The sequence below is a fragment of the Myotis myotis genome, unplaced genomic scaffold (assembly GCF_014108235.1).
Source record: "Myotis myotis isolate mMyoMyo1 unplaced genomic scaffold, mMyoMyo1.p scaffold_m19_p_6, whole genome shotgun sequence".
NCBI classification, from domain to species: Eukaryota; Metazoa; Chordata; class Mammalia; order Chiroptera; family Vespertilionidae; genus Myotis; species Myotis myotis.
Genome location: NW_023416368.1, coordinates 88,850,133 through 88,873,072, shown reverse-complemented (window position 1 = coordinate 88,873,072; position 22,940 = coordinate 88,850,133). Strand labels below are relative to the sequence as shown.

The 22,940-nt window shown below is 42.7% G+C and overlaps 1 pseudogene; it reads right to left on the bottom strand.

The window, feature by feature from the left end:
- Positions 1-21,345: 21,345 nt before the first annotated feature.
- On the bottom strand, positions 21,346-22,113 carry LOC118657786 (annotated as a pseudogene).
- Positions 22,114-22,940: the final 827 nt, after the last annotated feature.

The following is a 22,940-nucleotide window of genomic DNA, read 5'->3' as shown; positions in this document are numbered from 1 at the left end:
TTCTGAGTATAAGGACAACATCTGGGAAGCCCCCAACTGTAGTCTCTATATTGACCTTTTATGGAGATGACATCACAGAGGATAAAGTGATAACGGTGATAATAACAACAGCAATAGTGATGAAGATTATTAATAGAAATAATAGTTATAAAGCCTGTTCTTTTCCCTTTGCCCATCTGTGACTCAGCCTCCAACTGTCTGGGATACAACTTACAACTTATTGAGTTCCTGGGAGAGGGGGCACCTCTCCCACAGAGCCTCGCTGTGTTTGGTTAGTCCAACCACATATCTGTTCACAATATTCACCTCAAGTCACAGATGCCAGTTTGTACCTACACATGCACGTAGGTGACTCATGTCATCCCAGTCCTAGCTCTTGCTGGAGGGTGACCTCATGAGTCGTGATACCAGGCCCACAGCCCTGCCCCAGGCGGGAGAGTTAGGTGGCATGCTGCAGACACCTGGCACTGTGTTAGATGCCATTTCTTTAGAATGTCTCCCATCATGTTTGCCATCAGCTGCTTGGTCAAAAGACATTAAAGGTACTTAAACAGCAACACATGCCATGTTGTTCCTGAGAACTAGCTGAGAAGCTGCTAAAGGCGAGAGTTGGAAGAGAAAGAGTATCTGTTCTGAGAAGACCAGACAAATCGGATTTGGGACTGGAATATAGTCTCTTTCTAAAGTTAAAGCCCAGGGATGGGGGCATATGCATTCCTGCATCAAAATAATAGTGGAATGGATGAGACAGAGGACAGATATCTGTGCCTCCTTCTTTCTCTCCTTTCCACACTTTCTACTTCCCTCTATCCCTTCTCCAGATAACCCCAAGGAATTCATACACATGGAATACTATTTGAAGATTTCAAATAAGCAAAGTCACAGCCTCTTACGAATCAATGTTTATTGATTCTCTAGATCAGTGGCCCCCAAATGTGTGATTTACAGACCCTCCCCCAGGCCAACAGACTCAGCATAGCAAAGGGACGGATTTGAGTACTCTGTATTTTTTCAAGTTGCACAGAGACTCTCATGGGCAGCCAGATGGGGATCACTATTCCCCATGTTCCCAAGAAGGAATGAACTGACCGGGCCCACTATAACCAAAGGGCACAGGATTTAGGGCCAGGCAGAGCCTGCTTCCACTCTAGCACTATCATTTTCTATTTGTGACCCTTCCCCAAGTTCAAATTCTTTACCATTAAAATGAGGTTTTGATAGAACCCAGCGTGCAGGGTTTTGGTGGGACTGCATGTGGTGGTGGATGCAAACATGCCTTCTAAACCATAAAAGACTGTACAGGGTGACCCTCTCCCCACCTTCTTCTCAGAGTCTTTCTACATTGTCTTTCCTTCGAACTCTGGGGAGAAGCTGCCCCTCATCTTCCGCTCCATCTGTGATACTCCTACTCCCACTCATGGCTCCTCCTCTTTACTCTTGAGTTCTTCATCAGCCCCTTTCCCTGTCTATACACATGCTTAGATCACGTCATCCTTTAAATCTCTCTCCTTGGAACTGCTATTTGTCTTAAGCTACCATTTTACTCCCTCCTTTCATTCACCAACAGAGTTTTGAAAATATAGGATACCTTCTCTGTTACCATTTTCTCTCTAACCCCCTCCCCACTCTTTGATGATTGCAACATGATGTCCGCATCCTGCATTACTCCATGCAGGCTGCCCCCCAAAAGGTCACCAATGGACACCAACCGTTGGCCAACCAACAGTTCCTCTCAACTGCTCTGCAGTGTTAAGTAGCATTGTTCCATTCTCTTTTTTTAATTGCTTTTTTTTTATTGCTTAAAGTATTACAAAAGGTATTACATATGTGTCCTTTTTTCCCCCCCGCCCTTGACAGTCACCCAGCCTCCCCTACCCCCCAGTGTCCCATGTCCATTGGTTATGCTTATATGCATGCATACAAGTCCTTCGGTTGATCTCTTACCCCCCTCCCTCCTGCCCCCCAACCCTCCCCGGCCTTCCCGCTGCAGTTTGACAATCTGTTTGAGGCAGCTCTGCCTCTGTATCTATTATTGTTCAAAAGTTTATAATGGTCTCTATTATCCATGAATGAGTGAGATCATGTGGTATTTTTCCTTCATTGACTGGCTTATTTCACTTAGCATAATGCTCTCCAGTTCCATCCATGATGTTGCAAATGGTAAGAGTTCCTTCCTTTTTAGAGCAGCATAGTATTCCATCGTGTAGATGTACCACAGTTTTCTAATCCATTCATCTACTGATGGGCACTTAGGCTGTTTCCAGATCTTAGCTATGGTGAATTGTGCTGCTATGAACATATGGGTGCATATATCCTTTCTGATTGGTGTTTCTGATTTCTTGGGATATATTCCTAGAAGTGGGATCACAGGGTCAAATGGGAGTTCCATTTTCAGTTTTTTGAGGAAACTCCATACTGTCTTCAATAGTGGCTGCACCAGTCTGCATTCCCACCAGCAGTGCACGAGTGTTCCTTTTTCTCCACATCCTCTCCAGCACTTGTCGTTTGTTGATTTGTTGATGATAGCCAGTCTGACAGGTGTGAGATGGTACCTCATTGTTGTTTTGATTTGCATCTCTTGGATGATTAGTGACTTTGAGCATGTTTTCATATGTCTCTTGGCTTTCTGAATGTCCTAGTTGTTCTGACGGTTGTGGGTTATTGTTAAGCTGTTCCATTCTCTTGATGGCATTCAATGCAACATGTTGGCTGCATCACCTTTCACCACCTATGGTTTCAAATATCACCTCTATGCAGATGTTCTCAGATTTATTTTCCCTTGCACTCTATTAATAATTGTTCTATGTAGATCTGTCCATTAGCCATGAAGAACCTCAGAATCAACATGGCTAGATGAAGCTATCATTCATGCCCCTTTCCTCCTCTTGTATATCAGTGAGAATGGTCTTGGCTGAAGGTAATGGAAGGTTGAGCTAAAAATGGCTTAAATGTAATGACATTTTATACATCATCATTTTATTTTACATCCCGATAAGTGTGGAGACAAGGTAATTCTAGGTTTGGTGATTCAGTGGCATCAAGAAACCAGGTTATTCTCATTTGCTTATGTTTTTGTCCTTAGGGTATTGTCTTGGTTTTTTTGGACTGGTTCCCCTTTGCTTCCAAGACAACCATGGCAGTTCCAGAAGACGTGTGAAAGTGCAATATCAAAAGGCAGGAAGAATGACTGTTTCTCTGAAAACATCTTTTTCAAAAAGCCACAATAATCCACCCCAGTGGATCTTCAGGGTAACTTATGTCTCTGGGTAGGATCACATCATATGCCCTGTCTGGACCAGTCATTGGCAAGGGGAAACCATGATTCTCTTAGCCTCACCTAACTCACAGCTCTAAAGCATCAGTAACAAAGAAATGGAGGGGAAGGCTGACTCTTGGGTAGTCAACCAACATGGCTACCCATTGTCACCATAACCTTAAACATCAGTTCCAATTTACCTATTCCTGCTATTGGTTCTCCATGCAACCCCACTCCAATCCATGCCTGCCTGCCCTCTCTCTCCATCTCTATTCCAACCACACAAATCTATTTCCTATTTTCTTATACTGTTCTCTAAAGCTGGAACCTGGTACTTCCTTTTGTGATTATCTGCTGACTTTTCATCAGAGACCTTACCTGAGGTGAGGGGTGGTGAGCATCATGGCTTGTGCAACCCCCTTTGTATCTCCAAGTTACCCTGGACATTGCTCCAGCTGGCTGCATTGCATTCTTCACCATTCTTTCTGTGGACTGTTAGCTGTGAGGGCAGGGAAACTGCTAATGTCTATATGTCCAGGACTTAGCACGGTGTCTATCAGGGGTTTCAATAAGTGTGCATTGGATCAAATACTGGATGATCAGGTTTAATATAGAGAGCTATATCTAATTAGGTAATGCCTCCTCTGTTGCAAAGTTGGTCTCTCTCCATTCCCAAGACACACACAGGTAAGTCGCCCAGCTTTCTCAAAACCTGTCTTAGAAACAACATAGTATTTGGAACAGACAATATTTGGGAGGAAGTTTATCAATGAGAGATAGGCCAGAAGATGGTCTAGCAAGACTATGCCTCTCTCCCCGCCTACCCCGCAAAGGTCACCCTCACTAATATTTCCTGAGGTCAGAATCCTTGAAAAACCCTACCAATTATTGCAGTCGACTGACCTAAGCCATGGAATAGTCTAGCAATAATGAAACTTATGAAAATAAGTGTGTTATTTTCTAAGAAGGATTAATGATACGATTTTGGTTCTTAAGTTGAGGTGCTGCCTTGATGCGAACTGGATTCTGCACCAGTTTCTGGGGAAGCCCTGCCATGTATGTACACATGTCTGTGTGGCTCATCACTCCTGGGAAGATGTTCCTGACTGGATGTGGGCACTGTGCCTGGCAGGGATCCACTGGAATGGGGGGCAGCAAGGAAAGTCACTCAGTTTTCCACCTTGTAGTGACCTTGATATATCCACCCCCAGTGGTCAGAGTTCCTGTAGGTCAGGCTAAGGCACCTGGGAGGCCTCCTCTGTCCTTGTGTGGCTATCTTCAATGGCACATTGTTCGCAGGCCAACCGGCCATGGCTGCTGTGACAGGGCTGTTTGTGCTAATAAAGCACACGGCAAAAGCCATTTCTGCTTATGTAGAAGGGAACTGTAGGGGCCACTTTTCCTTTGTTTTTGTTAGTTAGTTAGTTGTGCCTCTGGTAGGCATTTGAGGGTTTCCAGCACACACTCCCTACCTCCAGTGCCCAGTGCCTGGCTATGTACTTTGGAAAATCAGAGAGCAGAACAAATGCACAGGCAGGGAATTTTGTCTTCCTACATCTGCCGCATCTGTCCTCTTTCTTTCTGAAGCTGGGTCTCCTCCCCTCTCATAGGCATCCAGCCAGCTCACCAGCACGGTGCTTTCAGGAAAGATGTGATCTTTGCCTTTCATACTTGACATGAATGTGAGCCCCTCTGTGGCATCTCCCAGGAATACTTGCCAATTAAATCTGTGGCGACTGTAGAATCAAAGACGCTCTTCCCTGTTGAAGTTTCAAGAATCAGTGAATAGATAGGCTGTACAAGCCCACACACATACACATCTCTGCGACATTTAAACTCTGATACTTTATAGCCTTTGATCCTCACAACACCCCATGCGCTAAAGGAGACATTCTTAGCATCTTCATTTTGCAGAAAAAGAAACTATAGTTTGGGGACATTGAGTAGGTATAACCCCACTGGGGAGAGAACCCCATGGCCATTGGAGGGCAAGTGTCCACAGCCAGAGCTCTGCTCTGAAGCAGGTGCCTCCAGGGCAAACCTTCCTGTGACCTTCCCCTCCTCTGCGCCAGGACCTGGTGTCTAGGATACTAGGCTAGCATATCAGATTCTATGTGCTTGGACACTGGATATGGAGGATACCGTAAAGGAGACGAGGACTACTGTTAGTTGCAGTGGTCAGTCAATTCTAAAGGATTTCCCCCCTAAACCAGCAATCTTTTATCAACGTTTTAGGCAGAAGGATTTTCCCTGCCCCTCTATGTCCTTTAGATCCTCAACATCAGATTTTGACATTCCCACCCTCATCCAGTTGAAAAGAACGTCCTATCTTTCTCCTCTTTGGGCGGCCTCCCCAGGGACGAGGTGAGAGGGCTGTGGACGGGGCAGCTCTCATCAATATCGGGGCTGAAGAATTTGTGTTTGCAAATTGCCAGAGACAACTGAAGAAGGCGAAGAAAAAGTCTTTTTGGAGGCAGAGGCGACTGGAGAAAATAGTGTGCTCTATGAAATAGATAAGCAGAAGAGCTGTTTATTCCCTTGGTGGTGTGAGGCCCGGCTTTGAGGCAGATAAATCTTGGCTGGTAATACAGTACTTAAACCAGAACTGACACCTTTTCATATCAACCACAGAGAATTGCCTTTGTGTGGCTCATCTGCAAAGGCTGCCCCTGCTCCTTCTCGCATGTCAATTCCTTGGCAGCCTGTTGCTCACCTCAGCCTGCCCTTTAGGCAGCTGCCCCAGGGCTCAGAAGGGGAGGGGAGGAGGGATGGCCCCCAAATATCAGGGACAACTAGTGGAAGCATTGGATGGAATTGGGGTGTTTGCCTGCTCCAACGATCCTCCCCTCTGTCCCTCCCCACCCCCCAATTCTGCGTGGAGCTGCGGGAACCAGCTGGCAGGGCACAGCAGATGGGCAGAGTGCAGTCCCTGCCCACGCAGCCTTTGCCAGGCACCAGGGCCCCCAGGCAAATGGACTCAAATTATTTTAATGTTATCTTTTAATAGACAACTAAAATATGCATTCTGTAGATAAATTGGATACTACGGATAAACAAAGGAAGAAATATTTGTCATGTTTTGTATATATTTTATTGTCTATCCTTTCAAGGGTAAATATATATATATATATTATATGTACATGTTCATTTTTAATAAAAATAAATACTATTATGGATTGAATGTGTGTGATGTGAAGCACTAAGCCCCATGTGACTGTATTTAGAGATGAGCCTTTGAGATCATGAAGGTTAAATGAGGTCACACAGGTGGGGCTCTAATACTATAGAACCATAGAACCGGTGTCCTTGCAGAAGAGACCTGAGCGAGCTCCATTTCTCTCTCCCCCAAATAAGAACACAGCAAGCAGGTGGCTCACCATCTACAAGCCAGGACGGGAGCTCTCACCAGGAACCGAATAGGCTGGCACTTAATTTGGGACTTCCAGCTTTCAGCACTGTGAGAAGATAAATATCTGTTGTTTAATCTGCTAAATTTATGGTACTTTGCTATGGCAGCCTGAACAGACTAGTACATGTAATCTACATATAATTTCACTGCTTTTGCCCCCATCTTCGGCTTATCATACTCATGTCTCTGGCACACACACACCTGCAGCATCATAGGAGCAATCACTATCTCCACACCCAGGAACCTCTGTGGCTCTGGCCACCTGTCTATATCTCTGTTCATCCCCCGGCCTTCCTTCCTCTCGTCCTCTCCACCTTATTCGGCTTTCCGCTGGGGGCAACGTGGAAACTGCAGACGTGATTTTAGCACAGCCAGTTATTAATTATGTGACTCTGCCAAGTTGATCTCCCTGAAACTCAGTTTCTCTGCTTATACAACAGTCTAATAATTTTGACATCCTTTGAGTCGGGTGAGAACTAAATTGGAACATACTTGTCAGCATGGTGGCTGGTAAATAGATGCTCAGTTAGGCAGAAGTAGGCTTTTTCCTCCAGAATGTCCTCTGCACAGGAGTGTCTTTGGTCCCCTGTGGTCTGCCATGCTGAACACCGCCTGGGGCCCGGCTGGCTGAGTGCTTGGTCTGGCTGGGGATGCGGTTTTCCTGCTCCTTTCTTTGTCCCACCAACCTTGCTTCCTCTTAGCTGCTGCTGCCCTCTCTGCCCTCAGGAGTTCTTCAACTCCAACCCTGTCTAGCAGAGAGGGCTGTGTCCTATGGGGTTTTTAACAGTTTCCTGAACAAATTCACTGCCCCTTTTTGTCATAAGGGTTTAGCCGCTGTTTGCTGCAAGGTAGCTGCAAGTAGGCAATACACATGACAGGTGCTGGGGAAGGCACTTTGCTCTAGAGCAGCCGTGGGCAAACTACGGCCCGCGGGCCGGATCCGGCCCATTTGAAATGAATAAAACTAAAAAAAAAAGACCATACCCTTTTATGTAATGATGTTTACTTTGAATTTATATTAGTTCACACAAACACTCCATCCATGCTTTTGTTCTGGCCCTCCGGTCCAGTTTAAGAACCCATTGTGGCCCTCGAGTCAAAAAGTTTTCCCACCCTGATCTAGAGTCATGGGTCTGGGCTCAACTAGACCAAGATCCTCCCCGACCCTATTTTCTGATGGCCCTTAGGAAAGATCTCTTTAGCTGTAGTCCTGAGAATGGATGTGCCTCTGCTCCAGCCCAGCTCATGGCACACCTATCCCGCCTCGCCCAAAGCACCAGCTCTCTCCTGGGCCACCGCATCACTTGTGGCACAGTACCTATAGCTGTGAGCACTTGGCTGAGCTGGAAACCCCAGTCCACTGCCAATCTAGAGCTTCTTTCCCAAGCAGCTGCCACCACACAATGGAATTAGCATAAAACACAACTCGGCGGAGGCACATTTAATTTGCTGTGATTATACTATCTATTATACAACACAGTTTTAAGTACTACAAGCTCCCTGGAGAACAGGAGGGGGGGGGGGGGTAAAGCAACACCATGTGTAAAAAGAACCCAACCCTCTCCAAAATCACATAATGACAGAAGAACCTCATTAACAAAACACAACTCATGACATTATAAATAGTGTATTTTAAAGCACTTAACATTTCTCGATTCTCCATTTCATTCCCATCAGGAACTCAGTTTATTTCTAGTGGAGGAAAAAAGTTTTAGCAACAATTTAAAACTCTGAGAGACAATTAGAACTGAATGCAGGTTCTTAGAGGACAATGTCCCAGGGTGAATGTTGGGCGGGTTTCCAGCTGAACGGAACAATTGGGCCCCGCACTGCACCTAGGAGAGCCCTGAGCCTTCCGTGTAAAGGGCCCACAGGGAAGGCACAAAGAGTGGGAATTCTGATGGTGCCCAGTCCTGCTTCCACTACTCTCTGGCCACGTGACCACTCTGGTCCTTAGTTATCTCATCTGTAGAATGGGGATAACACCAACCTCCTCAGATGTCTTATAAGACTTTGGTGAGATGTTATAAAGTAGTTTGCCAATTGCCAGCATATATTAGGAGCTCGGTAATCCTTTATTCCCTCTTGCTTCCTTTCTGCTTTCCAGCCCCTCCCCTTCTGGGATAAATGCTTTTCCTAAAGGAATGGGCTAGAAAGAGTGGGCTGACAGGTAGCTCTGGGGAGGCCTTGGAGACAAGAGCGTCTTAAGCAACTTCCCAATGTCCTCTGAGCCTTGAAGATATACATCAGTCTGAAGGTGTGCAGGTATGAACTGGTCTGCAAGCAGAGGATTGGACTGGTGGCTTCGAGGATAAGGCAGTCCCATCCCCACGCCTCAAGCCACCACAGTGGTAGTGGCCCTAAGTTGGAAGGGAGAGGAGTATGCGGCGAGGACCCGAGGAAGGAGTAACCAGCCCCTGGCTTCCCAATGGTGGTAACACGTGGCCAATGGAAAGAAGTTTGGGCAGGCACACCTGAACTCACTGCACAGGCCCCAAATCTTCTCTGAATGGCAATCATTCTGGCAATGGAGAGAAGGGGGAGAAGTCTTAACCTTTTTTTTTTCAGCTTCCTTAGCAAACCTTATTGCCAAGGTGCCTGTCCTATAACTCAGTGCAGCACTTATGAGTGGGTCCCTGTGCTGTGCTGACGGCAGGCCAGATGCAGAGTCAGTCCAGAGATAGAGACCCCGCCCTCCTGCCTGTAGAGTGCCTGTTCCAGATGATACACAGGAGACTAAATCTCACAGAGGGAGGCATGTGCCTTCAAAGAGCGAAAACAAACGGAGACATAGGCCTTCAAAAATGTGCTTCTCGATGCCGGGGAGGGGATTTCAGCAGCGTGAGCTAGGTCATGGTTGGGATGCCACAGGTAGTGGTGTGCCCAGCCAGAACTCGCATGCTATACTTTGCACTGGTTTTCTCAGGGTCCCTCTTCTGGGGGAGAGCGATAGGCCCTTCATAAAACTAGTTATAAAATCCATACTCATGCTTTTCTATATCAAATGAGAAAACCAGATATCATTCGGGCCACACATATTTACCAGAGAGCTGAGCTCTGCAGGGAAAATAAAATAATAACCAGTGTGAATAATAGTTAACAGTGTGCACAACACTTTATCATATATTTTGTGATCTTCACAACAGACCTGTACCATCAGGCAAAATATATATATATATATATATAAATATGAATATAATTTTATGTTGTTTTGATCTTAATTATTATAATCTTCATCTTACAAAAGAGACTCATGAGGCACAGAAACATTAAATATTTTGCTTGAGGTCACACAGCTAATAGGTGGTATGAATGAAATTCATAAGACCAGGTCTTTGGAGTCTAAGTTCAGTGCTCTTTGCACAGTTCCATTCTGCCTCTTATAAATATATGCCAGCAGAGGTGTGGTGTTCAAAGATTATTGCTGAAATATCTAGAAGTGTATGTAATATGAATTCCAAGAATCTTGTTGACCCTTGGGTTGCATATATAAATGGAAGAGGAAATAAATTGTCCTTTCTGCTGGGGAAGCTCCAAACTGCAAACATTTACTCATCTTAATGGAGTGCCAACAAGTTCCCACAGGTGAACCCTTGTATTGGCTAAACTTCACCCCTCTTTCCCTCTGTTCCTTCTGCTCCTCCTTTGCTTTACAGAGTGAATACCCTTTACATGAAAGTGAAAAACTGTCCTTTTCTCCCAGACTTTTGCCTTTTCTTTTGGGCCTCTTTCTGCTTTACCAATTGCAGCCCTCACACTCCTTATGAAATTCTCCTCAGTTCCTCAGGACATGTCTGGGGACAGATCCAAAAATGGGGCCAGATTATAATCCACAGTGTCTCTTTTGAGGCTATAGACTGGCATAGATTGCATTTCAGATTGTGTCATTTGGCTTTGCATAATTACATTTACACTTTTCTTGATTTTTCCTTAAAGTATGGGGTGGAAAAACCCCCTATCATTTTGCTCACATGCATTGGCACAAAGAAGCCTGACCCTATTAGAGTGTAGGGCTCAGCCCAGCTTTGGCCTTCAGGGCAATGTTGAGATGTGGGCCCTCGTCTCTAGGAGCCTGTTGGTAGAATGGAGATAGGCTTGGTTTGCTGGAAGAGAGGCTGAAGAGGTTCTGAATATTGGGAGTGTTTCAAATGGGAAACAATATTGTGGCAGAGCTTATTAATTTCCATGTAGAAAATAAGGAAGAAGAATAAAAAACCTCAACATGCAAAGCCCACCCAGGATATTTTGAACACTCACCAAATGATCAAGTTGACAAAGAAGCCAATTTAGCAAAGGATCAGTAAATTCAGAGGTGAAGTAGACCTGCTTTAGCCTGTGGTTTTCTATTTTCATACTTACATGTGCCTAAATATTTTAGGGATTTAGTTAAAAGGAAGAAAGGAGAAAAGAAGGAAGGAAGGAAGGAAGGAAGGAAGGAAGGAAGGAAGGAAGGAAGGAAGGAAGGAAGGAAAGAAGGAAGGGAGAAAGGGAAGGAAGGAGGAAGGAAGGAAGGAAGGAGGAAGGAAGGAAGGAAGGAAGGGGGAAATACCATCTAATGAAGATTTGGAGATGTCACATTAGAGTAAAAACAGTAAGGCATCTGCTTAGTGGTCCCAAAAAAGAAAGCAAGCCCCACAGATGAGGACATGATTACCACATTTTTCTTCTGCATATATGCATGGAGGGAGGTAAGAGTAAATGACTAGATGTCCCTGGTTTCCCTGAAGGATTTACATAAGAATTGCAAAGGAGGGAGAGGAAGAAGAGAAAACCTAAAATAAGGGGAGAGAGGAAGAGAGAGTAGGAAAAAAAGAGAAGATCGAGAGGGGAAGAAGAAGAAAAGGCAGAGGGAAGGAAAAGAAATGGGAAAATCAAGAACAATAGAGTTTTTGTTTTGTTCATTCATTTGTTGCTTTCATATATATATGGTAATATGGTGGTTACCAAAGACAAAAGAGGATCAGGGGAGATAGTAAAGGGTAAAAGGGGTCAAATACATGAGCTGGAAGGAGATTTGATTTTGAGTGATAAATACACAATGCAATATAAAGATGATGTATTAGAGAATTGTACACCTAAAGCCTATATAATTTCATTAATCAATGTCACCTCAACAAACTTAATAAAAAAAACAACAAGAGAGATATCTAAAAAAATGTGATTTTGGGACAAAGGAATAAAAGAAAGACACAGAGAAAACATGGTTCTATTTTAAGAAATTTCCACTGTGGGCATGCAGACAGTGTTGGAGAAGAGAAGGGACCAGGCCACTGTGCAACTATTATTGTATAATCAAGTCTAATAACAGTAATTCACTGGGAGAGGTCACTGCCTGCATTGTGGATGAAATTTAATTTGATGAGACTGATGCTTCTTGTATTTACGCTGCCTGATGGGGGGTGCAGGGTGGTGGGAGAACCCAGTTAGGAGAGTTGAAAGGTATAGAAAGTAAGTCAATTTGTTCCCCCTCCAGCTTTCCTGAATAGAAGCTGCTCCATACTCAATCACATTCGATTATTCCCATGTATAATTCTCGCAGTCATAGCCTTGTCTCACCATTAATTATGGCGATTAGTTTGAACGATTGCTGATGCTAATTAGACTTTGAGAAATGTGTTTGGGTTGCCCATTGGTTGGCATTCAGAAGGAAGAGAGAGAGTGGGCAAGAAGTGAGAAAAGTGCCAGGGCTTAATCTATTCAGACTTGGACAGGCACAGAGGCAAGAATGGCATGAACTCAGCCACAGAAGGAAGAAATGTCACTGGGCATGGCTCCCCAGCCCCAGGCTACTCTTCTGCACTTGCACAACCTCTGCTTGCTGTTTACCCTCATTGCCTCACTTTTGCCTCTAGCCAGTGATGGCGAACCTATGACACGTGTGTCAGAGGTGACACGCCAACTCACTTCTTTGGTTGATTTTTCTTTGTTAAATGGCATTTAAATATATAAAATAAATATCAAAAATATAAATCTTTGTTTTACTATGGTTGCAAAGATCAAAACATTTCTATATGTGACACGGCACCAGAGTTAAGTTAGGGTTTTTCAAAATGCTGACACGCCGAGCTCAAAAGGTTCGCCATCACTACCCTAGATATTGTGCACATTCCTGACTGTGTACATTCAGGTAGGTCGTTGCCTCCCAGAAAAGCTCTCCTCCCATCTTTCTACCCAATCAAAACATTAAGATCTTCAGGGTTCAGCTGATGCCCCCATCTCCTCTACAAATTCTTCCCTGACTGTTCTAATTACAATGATTATCTCTCTGTTTTAAATTCCAATGTTATCACCATAGAATATCTTCATTAAGCACGTGGGTTTAAGGGTTAGCAAAATCTGCTAATTCTGCTATTGTTAGTTGTGTGACCTTAGACGAATTAACATTGCAATCCTGTTTCCTCATCTTTATCACATCAAAATAATAACATTTCTGCATTAAGTTGTGAGTGAGAATCATGTCCAAGGTCTCTTAGAAACAATTCAGCTCCATGCTGACACCATAGATTCTGCTTAATAAATCCTTGGAGATTGATGGAAGAACAGAGATTGAAGTATCTAAATGTGAGAAACTTTTAGAGAAAATAACATTGGAAAAGTGAGGAAGAGGAAAAAAAAAAGCAATGCAAATAGGAATTGCTATTAAGACATCCTAGAGTTGTGCTTCCTCCATTAAGTTTATTGTCAATATCCACCCAAGAGAAAAGAGTGGTCCAGTATTTAGAATAAATTGTGTTGAGACCAGAAAGTGTTACTCAAGGTTGGCCTCTAGCAGTCACATAACTCTTTCTTGAACTCTGAGTTCATCACTGGGGAGAGAGAAAGGGATTATAAGGGAAAGAGCTGCCCTACAGGTGTGATGAGGAAGAAGATAATCATGGGAAGAATATTACGTGGAACGTCAATATGCCTAGCACTGCGATAAGATTTATGAAGAGTGAGAACTACAAGGTCACTTCATCTTTGTCCTGTATTTGTTTTTGTCATCCAATTCATTTGACAGACACTTAGTCATTTGTTGACCATGTGTTATTTGCTGGCCTTGAAAGGTTCAAAGTCACATAAGAACTCTTCCCTGCTCTCATGGGCTCAGTCTAGCACAGTGGTTCTCAACCTTGGCTGCACATTAGAATCACCTGGGAATCTTTTTAAAATCCTGATTTCTGGGCCTCATTCTCCAGAAATTCTGTTTCTTTGTCACTAATGTTGTGGCCCCACCCCATAACAAAGAAACAGTATTTCATAACAACAGAAACAGAGCTTGGGCTTCCCTCACTGGGGTCTACACCTGCAGGGATCAGGATCTCTGGCTGCTTATTACACTGCTCAGGCACATGGTTAGGTGGCTACCACTGGGATCATCAGAAGCTGGCCATAGTTCTCCAAAGGCACTGCCATGGTCCTAGCTCTGTACCCATAAGATTATCTGGTCTGCGGTGAGCTTGCCCCAGAACTTGAGTCTTTACTTCCTGCCAAAACCTTGATTTGGGCCTCAGGTTACACCCACAGGCTTATATTCTTACAATTGCTCAGCTCAGATTAATGCTCCTGATGGATTATGTGACCCTGGTTAGCCCATGGGTTTGCTTCCCCTTCAAATGTTTTGGCTTCCATCTCACTCTTTCCTATTAATTTATCCAGTAAGCATTCATTAAGTGCCTATTATATGCTAGGCATTGGCAGTGGAATGTAGTGGTTAAACTCAGAGGCTTTGGAGTCAGACCAAATGGGATTAAATTCAGTCTCTGTCACTTAACTGTTGGTGTGACCTTGAGCCAAAGGATGGAAACACTCTGTGCCTTAGTTTCTTTATCTTTAAAATCAGGCAAAGCCCTAGCCGGTTTGGCTCAGTGTATAGAGTGTTGGCCTGTGGACTCAGGGATCCCAGATTCCAGTCAGGGGCACATGCCCAGGTTGAGGGATCGGTCCCCAGTGGGGGGCATGTAGGAGGCAGCTGGTCGATGATTCCCTCTCATCATTGATGTTTCTATCTCTCTCTTCCTCTCCCTTCCTCTCTGAAATCAATAAAAATATATTTTTAAAAAAATCAGGTTAATATAGTACCTGCCTCATAGGGATATTTTGAGCATCAATTGAGTTTATGCATGTAAAGATTACTTTCATGTAAAAAATAGTACCTAGAACATGGTGTTTGGTAAATATTTACTATTTCTAAGTATACAAAGCAAATTAATATGTGATCTTATAAACAAAAGTATGTCATAAAACGTTTCAAGCACTATAGTAGAAGTCTGCATGATTTGCTGGGCTGACAAAGGAGAAATGCATTCTTCTACCTGGAAGGTGAGGAGGAAGTGGTATAATCAGAAAAGGATTCAAGAGAGAGGTAACCATCAGTTAACTCTTGATGATGAGGCGGTATTCTCTCTCCAGGTGGATAGAAAGAGGGTGATGGCCAGTGGGAGGACAAGGTCAGCAGAGGAAGAAGCAAGAGTAAAGGCTCTAGGTTTAAAAACACAAGGGGAATTGCAAACTGGTTGGTGTGACTGGGGTTTAGGATATGATATTGAGAGAGAAAGGGAAGGCATCTACAGAAATTGCAAAGAGGCTTGAAACTTTACTGGGGGGCTTGAGTTTCTCTCATAAGTATCAGGAAGCCACTAACAGGTTCTAATTTTAGCAACACCAGGATCATATCTGTGTTCTGGTCCAATTAGTCTGGAAGGCCTGTGGGGAAGTAGGGAGATAAGGAACAAAATTCTTACATCAGTGAAGACAAGAGAAAGCTGAGGCTTGAGATGGGTCAAATGTGGTGCAAATATAACAAATAGAAAGGAGGTCAAGGCTGAAAATGGGGTTAAGGGGAGAGAATGCATGTTGGTTTCACTAACTTGGTTGCCTGAGTGCTGCCAATCACTTAAAAATAGAGGGGGGAGTGGGGATTTTTAGAGAAAAATTTGAATTAGTCTAGAAATGTTGGCTTTAAAATGACTCTGGGATATCAAGATGGTAATGGCATATAGGGAATGACATACTGAGCCTCAAGTAGTGGTCTAAGTTAGAAATAATGATATGGGAGTAAATGGCCGATAGGGGTAGTTGAAACTATAGAAATGACCAAAATTGCCTAGCAAGAGCATGTGCATTAATGAAAAAGGCAAGAATGAAACCTTGAAGAGCCCAACCATTAAATGATGGAACAGAGAAGGTATGAGAAAACAAGAATATGAAAATGTAGCCCTAGCTCAATGGGTAGAGGGTCAGCCTGTGAACCGAAGGGTCCTGGGTTCAATTCCAGTCAAGGGCACATACCTCAGTTGCAGGCTCCTCCATGGCCCAGGTCCTGGTCAGGGCATGTGCAAGAGGCAACCTATCAATGTGTTTCTCTAGCATGGATGTTTCTCTCTGTCTTTCCCTCTCTCTTCCACTCTCTATTAAAAAAAATACAAAAATGTGGTCAGAGAACTGAAAAAAAAAGTTCAAACAGAGAGTGGATTTCAGAAGGCACTGGGAGTATGAGAAAGGTGTTCACTGACCTTTCCTGGTCCCAGTTCAGTGAGAGATTTGTAGACAACTCTAAGGGATTTCATTCAACCATAGAGTCAGCTCTCTGTGGGACAACAGCAGAGTCAGCCCTGCTGCTTGACAACAAATTTGAGAGCTCCTTGGTCCTTGCCCTCCATACTCAAAGAGCACTGACTGCTCTCAACCTCTCAGATGGTTTCTCTTTGTCCTCTGGAAAGGGCTAGAGGAAGAGAGATAACAAAGTCTTGCCTTGGGTTGGGCAGAACACTGGAATGATTAGTGCATTAAGACAACTTAGAGTCTGAGAGAAGCATGGAGATCAAGCTGTAGCTGTTGGTGCTAGTCACTGGGGTATGGGAGAGGGAATCCTGATCTTCAATGTATGGGAAAAGGAGCTTTGTAAATAGAAAAGCATCCAACGAGTGTTATTTTTCTTGCTGATGCTGGTGAAGTTGACTGAGCCAAGACAGCCTGCAACACAACAGGAATCCAGGAGTCCAGGGCACCTAGACCTCTTTGCTTCTTTAGACATCTTTCAACACTTAGACTTCTTCCCATCTTTGAAGTCTGACTGGGCCAAATTAAGGTGTGAAATGATATGCCAATGGCAATGACCACACTCCCAGAAGGGGTGAGTAGTGCACAGGGGTTGGAGGAAAGACTAGACAGAGTGAAATGCAAGCAAAGTGTCTTAGCTGTTTGAAATGAGCTCAGCTGCTGAGCAAATCCAATACACCAGTCTGTCTTCATACAACATCTTTCTTATTAATAATGTAAGCATGATGGAGGCTGCTATTGATCTTCGATACCTAAATCTTACTTCTCTATGAATAAAAAATGTAATAAGATCTCAGAAATAAGCTAAAGACCACTGCCTGGGTCTAAATGACAGGGATAAATTACAGTACACAGCAAAAGACTGAACAATGTTAATGGATGGCAGTCTTAGTTTGCTTACTAGCTGGCTTCGAGCAGCTCAAAACTGAAGCTGCTGAGGACCCAGCAGAGAAGATCACTGACCCCAGCCCCTCCATAGCCCGCAGGACAGCACCAGATTCATCACTGTCAAAGGCCTTGCAATGGTAAGAGTCATGCTCCTTTGCTTTGATATATGTTTGTGCTTCCATTTTTATTCGTGTGTGTGTGTGTGTGTGTGTGTGTGTGTGTGTGTGTGTGTGTGAGAGAGAGAGAGAGAGAGAGAGAGAGAGAGAGAGAGAGATAGCGTTTCACTCTAAGTGGGATTTAAGAAGTCATATAAAATTAAGTATGATATAAAATAAGAAAGTTAAATAGTAAAATATCAAGGAATGGTGAAATAGACATTGCCAGGTACCTAAGATAAGTCATCTACTCTAGCTGGTGGTGAGTTTAGCTGTGTTTTGTTACATCTAAAACACACACACACACACACACACACACACACACACACACACACACACACACACATATTCTACTGAAGGCTGTTTCTCTGTATATTGGCCCTATTTTCACTTTGCTTATTTTAGCAGAACTCCCTTTCCTCCTGTGTGTCTCACTGTGATCCAATCCACAGAGTTCAGGTGCATTGTTTGGCTTTGATGCTGGGAGAGGGGTTTTCAGGATCCATGCCACATGTAGTAAAGAGATGCAATTAATATAATGAAGACATCATGTCAGCTCAGCTCTGGATGACACCTTTCAGTGGCACCTCTACTTCCCTGGTAGGGGCACACATTTAAGTATTAAGTGGCCTTTTCCAGATGCTGCCTATTTTCAAGTTCCTTTCTTCCTTCCAGTCCTAGTAAAGCCATTGTGTTAGCCTCCATTTTGATGTTGGAGGAATGAGGTTCTTTGGGGCCTTTTTTTTTTTTGCCTCTGATTTAAAGTCTACATGATATTTCCAAGATCATCTAGTCCAAGATCTCTCTCCGTCCTTCTTTCTCCCCACCTTTTTCTCCCACTTGCCTCACCAATCCCCTTCAGAGACCACATCTTTGGACTACCCCTCAATGGCTAGTGCTGCTTCCTTCCCTCCACTGAATCACTCTGTCTGTCTCTTCTCCATAGGCCTAGGCTTCTGTCTTTCACTTCCGTTGTTGCCATAGATAAAAATAGCACGAAAGCAGGAGTCAGGATCCTGGTGTCTATTCATGGCCTTGGACAAGTCACTTCCCTGATCTCCTTGGCATTAACATGAAGGCTTTAGACTAGATCTGCAGACTCTTTCCAAGGCTCAGAAAGAGGCTTTTACCTTCACCATTTCCCTGAAATTGCTCTTTCAAAGGTTGTAATTATTTTCTAATTGCAAATCTAATAACATATCTCAATGATCAACCTACTTGACCTTTGGGACAACATTTCATTGTTGATTTTGTTTTCCTCCTTGAAACTCATTGCTTCCTTTGATTTGGGCCCTTAGTTCTCTAGTTTACTTAAAAGTTCTCATCTGGTATGCTTCCCATATCCTCATTTATTTTTTCTTCCACATAATCAAATATTAAAAAAATCATAGAATGTCTACAGAATATTAAAACCAAGAATAAAACAAAAGACAACATGGAGACTTAACAGTTCCATATCCCCAAGAGTTAGCATTCAAATGTGAGAGTCTGAAAAACTTATTTTTAGATGTTGTTAGAAAATTTAAACACTGATTTGTCACTTATGAATGAAAATTACTAAACTATTTGAGGAAATAATGATGGTAATAAAATAAATGATTAAAAATAATGATAGTTGTTTAAAAGAGAATCACCATTGATCAATAAGATGAAGTAAATACAGATTTGTCTAATTAATTATCATATTTATAAAATCTAATACAAATGTCAAAAAAGTATATTTTACAAGAAAATATATACAATATAAATGAAACATTGTGAGAAAAAATTAAAATGCTGCTTAAATTTTATTTGGAATAAAACTATTTGATTTAGTTTCATTATTAATATTGATAATATAAAATTACAGTCAATTATTTTAAACATGGAAATTCTGTTATCTGAATGTAATTTGCATATCAGTCAAATTATAGGACAGGGAAAAGAGAAAAAGCAAAGTAAACCTTAAGGAATTAAACACAATAAAGCATTAAACAAGATGACAGATGATACATAAAATATATGTCTTCAAAATAAATATCAGCAATACAAATTTACATGTAAGATGTTAAACTATTAAAATAAAACATAGGAATCAAAGCATTTGGTAAAGAATTCTTAAATATTACACCAAAAATGATTGATAAAATAATTAAAAAATAGACTTCTTCAAATTAAAAGCTTATGCTCCATGAAATACACTGTTAAGGAGATAAAAATACAAACTACAGACTAGAGGGAAATATTACCAAACCATTCTTCTGACAATGGACTTATACCTAGAATACATATAGAGAAGTCTCAAGTCTCAACAGTAAAGAAAACAACAACAGTGAAAAACATTAGAGAAGAGCAATGAATGGCATATAAGTACATGAAAAGTTACTCAACATCATTAGCCATTAGAGAAATATAAATGAAAACCACAATGATATATCACTACACACCCATTAGAATGGCTATTATTTTATTTGAAAGATAAGGTAAGATGTTGAAAAGGCCATGAAAAAGGTAGATTTAGAGGGAATTTCTGGCGGAAATGTAAAGTGACATAACCCCTCTGGAACACAGTCTGGTACTTGCTTGTAAGAATAAGCATGCATTTATTATATGACCCCAGCATTACATTCATGGACATTTAGCCCCAACGAAGTGAAAGCCTATGTTCACAATGACCTGTCTGTGAATTTTCATGGCAGCTTGATTTGTAATAGCCCCAACCTGGAAACAACACAGTGTCCTTTGGTGGGTGGGTGGTTAAACAAACTCTGGTACATCTATGCCACAGAATTACTTGGCAATAAATAGGAACAAGCAAATGATACCCACAACTTCAGCTTGGATAGATCTTGAAGGTATTATGCTTAGTGAAAAAAATTTAAAAAAAAAAAACATCTCAAATGGTTACACAGTGTAATTCTAGAAATGGAGAACAGATGAGTGATTTCCAGGGGACACGGATGGGGTTGGGGATGTGAATGTGACTACAAAGGTACTACATCACCTTTGGGTGATGGAACTGGTATATATCCACATATGGGATTAAATTGCATAGAATTGTATACATAAACCCACATGCAAATGAGTATGTGTAAAACATTGGTAAAATCTGAATATTGTTTGTAGTCTAATGAATAATATTGTACCAATGCCAATTACTTGGGCTACAGTTATAGAAGTTGAACCAAGCTGGTGAAAAATTCAAGGGACTCTGTGTACTATATTTGCAACTTCTTATGAATGTATAATCATTTCAGAATTTTAAAGAAGTTAAAAATAAAAAATGACATATAATTCCTTGCTTGTCAGCTCAGGGGGTGAAGAAACACCCCCGTATTGACAGCATACCGAGTGCCCATCTCTTGGGTTGTAATGCTGCTCTCCAATAAAAGAAACAGGGGCTCTTGGAGAAATGGCCAACTTTATCACTGGGGCAGGAGATGTACAAGATTAGTCTGGATCATCTTTTTTAAAGCAAGACTTAGAAATATATTTTTTCCTTTTTTTCTCTTTCTTCCTTTTTAATATAAAAGGGGGAAGAGTTTATTGAAAACTATATACAGTTGGTTTAATCACTACCACAATTGGATGTCAGGGCGAATCCTTCCCACACCTCAGGCGGTATCTTGATTCCTGATGGTGGAGACTAGGGCTAGAGCCAGGGCCCATACTCCCTTGAGAAGCTTGGCAGTCAGACTCCATCAATGATCTTCATCTGTTAATTTTCAATTTTAAATGGCCTATCAATTCTAGGCAGAGGGCAAGGAGTGGGTCCCTGCCCCAACCTAGTCAAAGCCTGGATAGGGGAACACTATTCTGAAACTTTGTCCCAAGAGGTTCAGCTATGCTGCCCAGAAGTCCTGGCTATTCCTCCAGCAGGAGGCCTTCCTGGGCATGGAGGCAAACAGCCCCCCTACCACCTCAGGCAACCCATGTGCAGGACCCATGAACTTCATGGACTTGGACTGGGAACATCAGACACCCTCCCTCCCAATATTGACTCAGGGTCCAGAGTTCCTGGAACACTCCCAGGCAGAAGACCTGGGTTGAGAGGTGAGTGTTGGGGAAGTCACAGCTGAGGGACCAGGACCCTCCTGGGGTAGGGAGCAATTGGGGCGTCAGGGCGTCCCATTGTAGGAATAGTCTGCTTTGCTGTGCATCACTAGCCCATCATCCACAAGGTAGAAGCTGTCAGTCTGTGTCTCATGTGGGTGATGGATCATCTCATTGATCAGCTCCTTAGAGAGAGGCGTGGAGTCATAGGTATTCTTGCTGCTGGGAATGCAGAAGCCACAATGGAAGTCAAAGCTCTTGAGCAGCTGGTTTCAGAAGTAGTCTATCACCTCCATGTCGATCATGTGGAAGTTGTTGACAGGTTTGTCTCCTACTGTGAACTCCACCATGGCTCCCACCTGCCTCAGGCAGAGAAAGGTAGGCATGAACTGGTATCAGACAAAGTGCCCAGCGTTGGATTCCAGGTCCTGTGTGTTGTTGGCAAACCCCTCTTAATTTCACAGAGGACAATGCCTGAATCCATGTTCCGAATCTTGAGCCTGATGAAGTAGAATCCTATATAATAAAAGGCTAATATGCAAATGGACCAATCGGCAGAACGACTGGTCACTATGATGTGCAATAACCACCAGGGGGCAGATGCTCAATGCAGGAGCTACCCCCTAGTGTTCAGTGCACTCCCACAGAGGGAGTGCCACTCAGCCAGAAGCCAGGCTCATGGCTGGTGAGCACAGCCACAGGTAGACATCTCCCAGGGGGAGTGGTCCTAAGCTGGCAGGCAGACAACTCCCGAGGGGTCCCGGACTGCACCAGGCCTCTAATATATATAAATTCCCCTCCAGGGAGCACAGGTAGGCACCCTTGACCTGATAAAGCCCATACATCCTCTGGCTCGATCAGCTGCCCCTTTATAGTGGCCTGGCCTAGGCTTTGGGTTCTGACTGGGACCCAGATTTGGATTCTGCCTGCAGCTGTGGCTCCCAAGCTCAGGGTCTGAGGTCCCTGTTCTGCCCCTATCCCACAGATGCTACCCTTCTTCATCTCCTGGTCTTCAAGATTCCTGGTCTGAGGGGCCAGGGATCCCCTGCTGCCACCCGGCTGCCTGTGCCCACTGGATCTGAGAAGGGGGAGTAAAAATTTAATTTTTCTTGAAGGGTTCAACATTGACTAAGAAACTAATTAAATCCATACGACAGGCTCATGTAAATACTGCAAATGTATAAACTAGCAAAACATAGACAAATAGAAGATATAGATATAGATGATATAGATATAGATATAGATATAGATATAGATATAGATATAGATATAGATATAGATATAGATATAGATATAGATATAGATATAGATATAGATATAGATATAGATATAGATATAGATATAGATATAGATATAGATATAGATATAGATATAGATATAGATATAGATATAGATATAGATATAGATATAGATATATAGATATAGATAGATATAGATATAGATACATATTCATTCTAGAATTTTAAAGAGTACCAGTACAATTGGTTCATTTTATGTCTTCATTTGTTCTAGACTTGTTTTATACTCTCTTACAATAATTTTTGTTTTGATCCACCAGTGCTCTTTTCAGACTGAAAATATCTTGGAATATTATGGTGATCAAAAAAATTTAAATTATTTTTAGAATTTACCTTGTAGTCTCCTTTTCCATGGACCAAAT